Here is an 8,144-nt window from a genome sequence, read left to right on the forward strand (position 1 = left end):
ATAACAATATAACAATTTACACAGGCACAGCATAATTCACGGCATGTTCTCACCCAGAATCAAGTCCCCCTTGTTGTACCCATCTCCACTGTCCTGCATCACCCACCAGGTACACCCAGGTCCTTGAGCAAAAGCAATACCATGGATGGGTTTGCATTTGCCTTTGCCTGGCGCAGGAATAAACCAGACCATTTTTCCCAATATATTCCTCATGTGCACCACAGGGACTTTATCCCCATCTACAGCACGTGGAGGTTTTAACTGAGCCGGGCCAGCTCGACTGGCAGATCCTCTTGTGTTGACCAGACAGGTGGCCTTTGCTAGATGCGTGTCCCAGACTTTGAAGGTCCCACCTCCCAGTGCTTTCAATGTGGTTTTTAACAGTCCATTTTAGTGCTCGATCTTCCCAGAGGCTGGTGCGTGGTAGGGGATATGGTAGACCCACTCGATGCCATGTTCTTCTGCCCAGGCATCTATGAGGATGTTTAGGAAGTGGGTCCCGTTGTCTGACTCAATTCTCTCTGGGGTGCCGTGTCGCTACAGGACTTGGGTTTCAAGGCCCAGGATGGTGTTCCGGGCGGTGGCGTGGGGTGCTGGGTAAGTTTCCAGCCACCCAGTGGTTACTTCCACCATTGTGAGCACGTGGCGCTTCCTGTGGCAGGTCTGTGGCAGTGTGATGTAGTCGATCTGCCAGGCCTCTCCATATCTATATTTCAGCCATCGCTCTCCATTTCGCTGGGGATTCACCCGCTTGGTATGTTTGATTGCAGCACACGTCTCACATCCGTGGATGATCCGTGCAATGGTGTCAATGGTGAGGTCCACCCCTCGATCTCGAGCCCACCTGTATGTTGCATCCCTACCTTGGTGGCCCGAGGTCTCATGGGCCCACCAGGCTATGAACAGTTCACCTTTGCGCTGCCAGTCCCAGTCCACCTGAGCCACTCTAATCTTAGCAGCTTGGTCTGCCTGCTGGTTGTGTCGATGTTCATCAGTGGCCCGACTCTTGGATACTTGGGCATCCACATGACGCACTTTCACAAGGAGGTTTTTCACACGGGCTGCAATGTCCTGCCATACTTCAGCAGCCCAGACAGTTTTACCCTTACGTTGCCAGTTGCTCTGCTTCCATTGCTGCAACCATTTCCACAGGGTATTTGCCACTGCCCACGAGTCAGTGTAGAGGTAGAGCCTCGGCCACTTTTCCCACTCAGCAATATCCAAAGCAAGCTGAACGGCTTTTACCTCTGCAAACTGGCTCGATTCACCCTGTCCCTCAGCAGCTTCAGTGACCCGTTGTGTGGGACTCCATACAGCAGCCTTCCACTGTCGATGTTTTCCCACAATGTGACAAAACCCATCAGTGAACAGGGCATATCGCTTCTCCTCATCCGGCAGCTCGTTATATGGTGGGGCCTCCTTAGCACGTGTCACCTCCTGCTCTGGAGACATCCCGGAATCTTTGCTCTCCAGCCATTTCATAATCACCTCTAGTATCCCTGGGCAGCTGGGGTTCCCTATTTGAGCCCGTTGTGTTATCAACGCAACCCATTTACTTCACGTGGCATCTGTTGCATGATGTGTAGAGGAGGCCTTTCCTTTGAACATCCACCCCAGCACCGGCAGTCGGGGTGCCAGGAGGAGCTGTGTTTCAGTGCCAACCACTTCTGAGGCAGCCCGAACTCCTTCGTATGCTGCCAGTATCTCCTTCTCAGTTGGTGTGTAATTAGCTTCAGAGCCTTTGTATCCCCGGCTCCAAAAGCTAGGGCCGTTCTCCCCAGCTGCGGTATAGAGCATGTTCTTAACCTCCTGCCCTTCCCAAACTGGCCCAAGGGCTACTGCTTGGGCAATCTCCCGCTTAATTTGTTCAAAGGATTGTTGTTGCTCAGGGCCCCATTCAAAATTGTTCTTCTTACGGGTTACGTGGTAGAGAGGGCTCACAATCAGGCTGTAGTTCGGGATGTGCATCCTTCAGAACCCCACAGCACCCGGGAAAGACTGAGTCTCCTTTTTTCAAGGTTGGTGAGGCCATGGCTGTGATCTTGTTTATCACCTCCATTGGGATGTGGCGATGCCCATCTTGCCATTTTATTCCTAGGAATTGAATTTCCCTTGCAGGCCCCTTAACTTTCTTTTGCTTAATGGCAAAGCTGGCCTTCAGGAGGATTTCAATTATCTTCTTCCCTTTCTCAAAGACCTCCTTGGGGCAATCGATTCCAGGTGTACTGGATGCCTCTCCAAGTGAACGCAAACTGTGGCCTGCACTCTGGTGCTATCAGAATGGAGAAGAATGCGTTAGTAATGTCAGTCGTGGCGTACCACTTGGCTGCCTTTGACTCCAGTTCATACTGGAGCTCTAGAATGTCCGGCACTGCAGCACTCATTGCTGGCATAACTTCATTCAGGCCACGGTAGCCCACAGTTAGACTCCATTCACCATTAGGCTTTCTCACTGGCCATATAGGGCTGTTGAAGAGGGAGTGAGTTTTGCTGATCACCTTCTGGCTTTCTAGTTGATGGATCAGCGGATGGATGGGGACCAGGGAATCTCGGTTGGTGCGGTACTGCCGCTGGTGCACCGTCCTGGTAGCAATCGGCACTTGCTGCTCCTCAACCTTAAGCCGCCCCACCCCTGAGGGATCCTCTGAGAGGCCGGGTAAGGTGGACAACTGTTCAACCTCCTCCAGGGCAGCTACACCAAAAGCCCACCGGTACCCTTTTGGGTCTTTGAAGTACCCTCTCCTGAGATAGTCTATGCCCAGGATGCACGGGGCATCTGGGCCAGTCACAATGGGGTGCTTATGACAGTCCTTCCCAGTCAGGCTCACTTCAGCTTCCAGTAGGGTCAGCTGTTGGGATCCCCCTGTCACTCCAGAGATGCAGATGGATTCAACCCCACTGTAGCTCGATGGCATCAGGGTGCACTGTGCGCCAGTGTCCACCAAAGCCTTATACTCTTGTGGGTCTGACGTGCCAGGCCATCGGATCCACACTGACCAGTAAATCCGATTGTCCCTTTCCTCCACCTGGCTGGAGGCAGGGCCCCTCTAATCCTGCTCAGCATCACTCACTTCTTATAAGAATGATTCACTGGTCCCCTCAAGAGAGTCAGACATAATGTTGGCCATTCTATTCTGCCTGAGGGATTTCTGACTGGACACTGGAGCTGCGCTTTTCTTGGAGGACTCCCCTTTTGCAATTGTCTTCCCTTTCAGCTGCTCTACTCGTGCAGCTAGGGCAGCAGTGGGCTGTCCATCCCACCTCCTCATGTTTTCTCCATGGTCATGGAGGAAAAACCACAGGGTGCCTCGTGGTGTGTGCCTTCTGCTGCCTTTCTCTTGGGTGGGGAAACGTTTACTTCTAATGGCTGAGACATCAGCCCGTGCAGGTGGAATGTAGGACATGTCCTCTTCCACTCTCTGGACCCTCTGAGACAGTTCCTCCACAGCTGAGACCCAGGGATGTTGAGATGAAGGGAGATTTCCCTCATATTGCCGGAGCTTGCCAACCACTCCATCCACTGTTAGAGTGTGGGTGTCTGTCCACCAGGACACTATTGCCAATGCTTTCAAGTGTGCTTCTGGTGCGCTCTACAGGAACTTTTGCCACATCAGGTGTGTGCAAGGGGCCTGATATGGATCCATGGGTGACTGCTCATCATTCAGATCAACATAGATCATCTCAAACACAGCCAGTTCCCTGAGGTTCTGGATGCCTTTCTCAGTGTTGGTCCATTTGCCTAGCTGACATAGGATATCATCCTTGTAGGGGTGCCTCTCCCTTACACTGTGCAGGAGTCGATTCCAAAGGCTGAGGGTTTGTGTCTGTTTCCCTATTGACCTGTCAATGCCAGCATCCTTGGACAAAGATCCCAGCTCTTGGCCTCTCTCCCCTAGATTTCAAAAGCACTGGCTCCATTGTCCCAGCATCAGAGTAGCCAGGTGCAAATCTGCTCGCCTCCCTGGCGGCCGAAATCTCTCTGCATATCTCGCAGCTCAGTCTGGGATAGAGATCGAACAATCCCCACTGGCCCTTCCTCCTGTTCCCCTGATGGGCCTGGCTCATCCCCATCCCCCACTTTGCAAACTGACTTTCTGGTATATTTGGTTTTCTGTATCTGGGAGACTGATACCGGCACTGGCTGTCTCTCTGGCTCAGCTGCTGTGCTGGTGGAGGCGACTGAAACTGGCTCTGCCTGTCTCCCCGGCCCAGCTGCTGTACCAGTAAGTTCATTCTCAGATCCTGCAGACCTTTCTTCCCCCTGAGGGCAGTGGCTGGTATTAAAGAGGACACGGTAGGCATGGGCAAGTCCCCAACACATTGCAGCGAGTTGTGTCTCCTGGGTTTTGCCAGACTGGTAACACACCCTCCCTAAAGCACTCCAGCAGCTTATGAGGGCTCTGCATTTGTTCAGGAGTGAAATTCCAAAGCATTGGAGGTGCCCACCGACTCAGGCCTTTGCCCATCTTTTCCCACACCCCTTGCCACTCACTATTATCTGACCTCGGGGCAGGTTTCCGGGCACTACTATTGTTAGGGAAGTGCTGCATGGCCAAAACTGAAATAAGGCAGACATTCAGGAAGCATTGTGCCACAATCACACTGGCCTGCAGACTCCAAGGATAATTGAAACTCTCAAGAACCGAGACGATCTCTTCCCCTGGCTCACCCATAGAGGGGGTGAGACCCCCAATAGAAACCCAGGCAGCAAACAGGTACCGGCCCGCCCCCATACACAGCGATACAAACACTTTTTAAGCAGTCAATAGCTAGTACAGCAAAAAGCGACCCTTTACACATTTTCCACTGATAACAAACACCAGCGCTGGGAACACACACTGGATATAAGGATTAATCCAGCCCCACCACGCAAGCAAGTGGGCCAGCATTGCAAACATTTTCTTATCAAACAAATACATATACAAGCAGAAAAAAATTACACCCAACAGATTGCTCTATCACACTCTAGTCAGGGTCTGTCCCTTTTTGATTCTTATTTCAGCCCTCTTGTGCCCCACGTTGGTGTGCCAAAAAGGCTGTGCTGGTTTAAGCCCTGCCAGGACCGGAGACCACGTTGCTGTTGCCCCTCCCCCACACTCAGCCAGTTGAGCTGGCAGTGAGGCACAAACCCGGGTTAAAATATGGAGAAATTCAATACAACAGTGTGATAAACAATCTGAACAGCAACAGTAGCAATGATACCAGCAATAAACAGTAATAACAGTAAACAAGACAGAAGATATATAGAGAAATACCACAAAGGGTTACAGACAGCTTGCGCACGTGCTCCCCGTCATCAAAGCCACAAAGGAAAAAGTTCCTGCACTCCTGCGCCTGGACCTAACATCAGCATGGTATGAATAACCCGGCTGGAGATCCCTTCCTCCTCTCTGCTGGGGAAACTTAACCCTATCCTAGCTGAACCAGGACACTGCTTGTGACTGCTAAGTAGAGAAGAAGAAATACAGACACCTGAGCTTCCTCTACTTCACAGGTTTCTTCAGTATTCCTCAAGCTGTTTCCCTGTGTGTTTCTGAAGAAGTTAACTTCTCGTACCACTATGATTCATTAGGATTTTTCAGAGGAGCATGTTTTAATTAATGCCTGCACAAAAAATGCTTGCTGATTGACAATTTTAATTTTCCACAAACATAAAGTGCGAGCATACATTTACAAACTTGAAGTCAAACCAATCTAACAGTAAAATAAATCCTTTTTTTTTTCTAGTCTTTGACTGAGGACTGTATTCTAACTTCACATTTTAGCTAAAAAAGCATATTAATAAAATTATCTAGCCATATGTGTTTGTTTGGGGAAAGGTTGTTATTCAGATTTCTGCTTGCAAATATTCTGACATAACAGAAAAAAAAAGTAAGTATTTTTCTCAAGTAAGTATTATGCTGCAGAGCATCTGAAACTGAGTCCCATCATAACTATATAGATTGTCCAGTAGGAAAGATAAAACTCTTGATATGACTCCCTCTATAATATATTCATTGGACTTATTTTGTGTTTAACATTCAAATATTATTTGTACACTAATACAAACATGAGATGTGAAATTTTATTATTTCACAAACCAAAGGGTTACACATGGAGGTAGGATAATGCAAACTGGGAATAATCTGGTAATAGTAACAGCAGCACCAGCAACCTGATTGTTTAATTCCTTGTATTTTTTTAAACAAAAATTAATAATTTTTACATTGCTTGTAATTTTTAAATTCCTTTTCCTAATTTAAGGAAAATTATAATGAAATCAAGTACAAAGGCATATGTAATGTCCTAAAAGACAAAAGCTGAGATCCTTAGCGTTACAAATTAACATATAGGTCCCTATATCATTTAGGGAATTGAATATCGCTGTGACTGGGGTGTTTAGGAAATGGACAAATCAAGCCAGTTTCAAGCTTCAAAAGAAGTACTGATGTTCATAGCAGTTCGTGTTGCCAATAGCTCTTAATTACTATCAATCATTATTGCTACATACACGAAACAATTAGTCCTTAACAAACCTATCCCAGATGAGATGCGAGCACACAGCACAGTGTAGGTGGTGCTGCATAGTTAGTGCTGATGGCTGCACTCTTTAGTAGTCCTGTCACCAGGACCAAGGTTATCTGGCTTGAGAGCTCCTTGCAGGCAGTTTGCCGCCTTCTTTACTCAGATTATATTTTATACTCTTTGTCCCCAATCCAGAAGAAGAGGAATTTATCTCATCTGCTCTTGGTGTCTTATTTTGGGGATTGAGACTTGTTCTGGTTTTGCTTATTCTAAAGGTGCCACCAGACACCTTTCTTGCCTGCTCTACAGGATTGTCTTGGTTTTACCAGGCATCTTTCCACTTCTGTTTTGTTGTTTGGTTATTTGGTGACAGGTTTCCAATTGTCCTTTCTTAGTAAGCTTGACTCTGCCTATTTAGTGAGGCTTTAAGAAAATAGCTGGAGTGATCTAAGAAACTATAAGCTGTTCTGGATCACTTCAGTTGCTGTGAAAAATCATGAAATGAGTGTTCCTGAAATATATTTCTTGCCACATGAAGGGGAACACAGGCATACAGGTCCTATGAGCCACTGATTTCCCCATCCCTGGAGGTGTTCGAGTCGGGTCAACATAGCGCTTAGGGATATGGTGTAGTTGGGAACTGTCAGTGCTAGGTTAATGGTTGGACTGGATGATCTTCAAGGTCCTTTCCAACCTAGCCGATTCTGTGATTGAAGTAAAATGACTGAAGCTGCTTCCTGTGGCGCAGATACAAGTTCTGCTTTTGAGCTATCTCAACTATCATCCAACCCTTAAATGCAATCTGAAATAGAACCAGTGTGTGTAAATGAAAACAGCAAAGATTTGAGGTTTAACTGTAAGTGGATAATGTCTGCCTTGGTATAGCGTCTGCTATCTCACTTTAATCCAGACCTGTAAATCTGTCAGAGCCTTCAGTATCTGATGTGCTGTGAAATACCTCTGTGCTTCACTGTAAAATCCATGGTCCTCAAACAGATGCCCAGGCTCCTCATATAGTGCTGAGAATGGGAGTTCACAGGCTCCAAAAGCTGACTCAGTAGCCACCTCGTTGAGGCTAGAGGATTATAAAGTAGCATCCCAGTGTGGTGCTTCTTCTAGCATTAGGTACTTCGTGCAGATTAGGCCCTTTTCTACAGGAGCAAAATGGGAGGCCAGACGTACTCCGTCACAAATTCATTCTCCTGCCTGGGAGACTGGAGCTGAGGTTTGGGTTTTTATCATACTCTGCCTCATTTACCACAGAACTTAAAATGAATACGAGGATGGAGTTTATCTTCGATTTACTCTTTTGAATCTCTTTTACTTTGTAAAAATAACTATTTACTGGAGTAGAACTTAAAGCCGACATTCCTGCAGGCAGTGCGAGCACGTTAATGGGTACTGTATCTCTGCGGAGCAATGAATGTTCAACGACATGAGGCAGAACTCTCCAGAGAGATTCCAATGTATTCCGTTTCTTGAGGACGGGGTGTACCGAGGTTGCTTTTCACTTCTGTTCGGCGGTAGGAGCCCGCTATTTCCGCTCTAGGCCTCACAGGGCCCCGAAGACAACCTCACCCCCGTAACTCCATCCCACGGACGTAGAGCCAGAGCTCCCGACCGCGCAGGGCGCCCAGCCC

The sequence above is a fragment of the Athene cunicularia genome (assembly GCF_003259725.1).
Source record: "Athene cunicularia isolate RWA chromosome Z unlocalized genomic scaffold, athCun1 chrZ_part1, whole genome shotgun sequence".
NCBI lineage: Eukaryota > Metazoa > Chordata > Aves > Strigiformes > Strigidae > Athene > Athene cunicularia.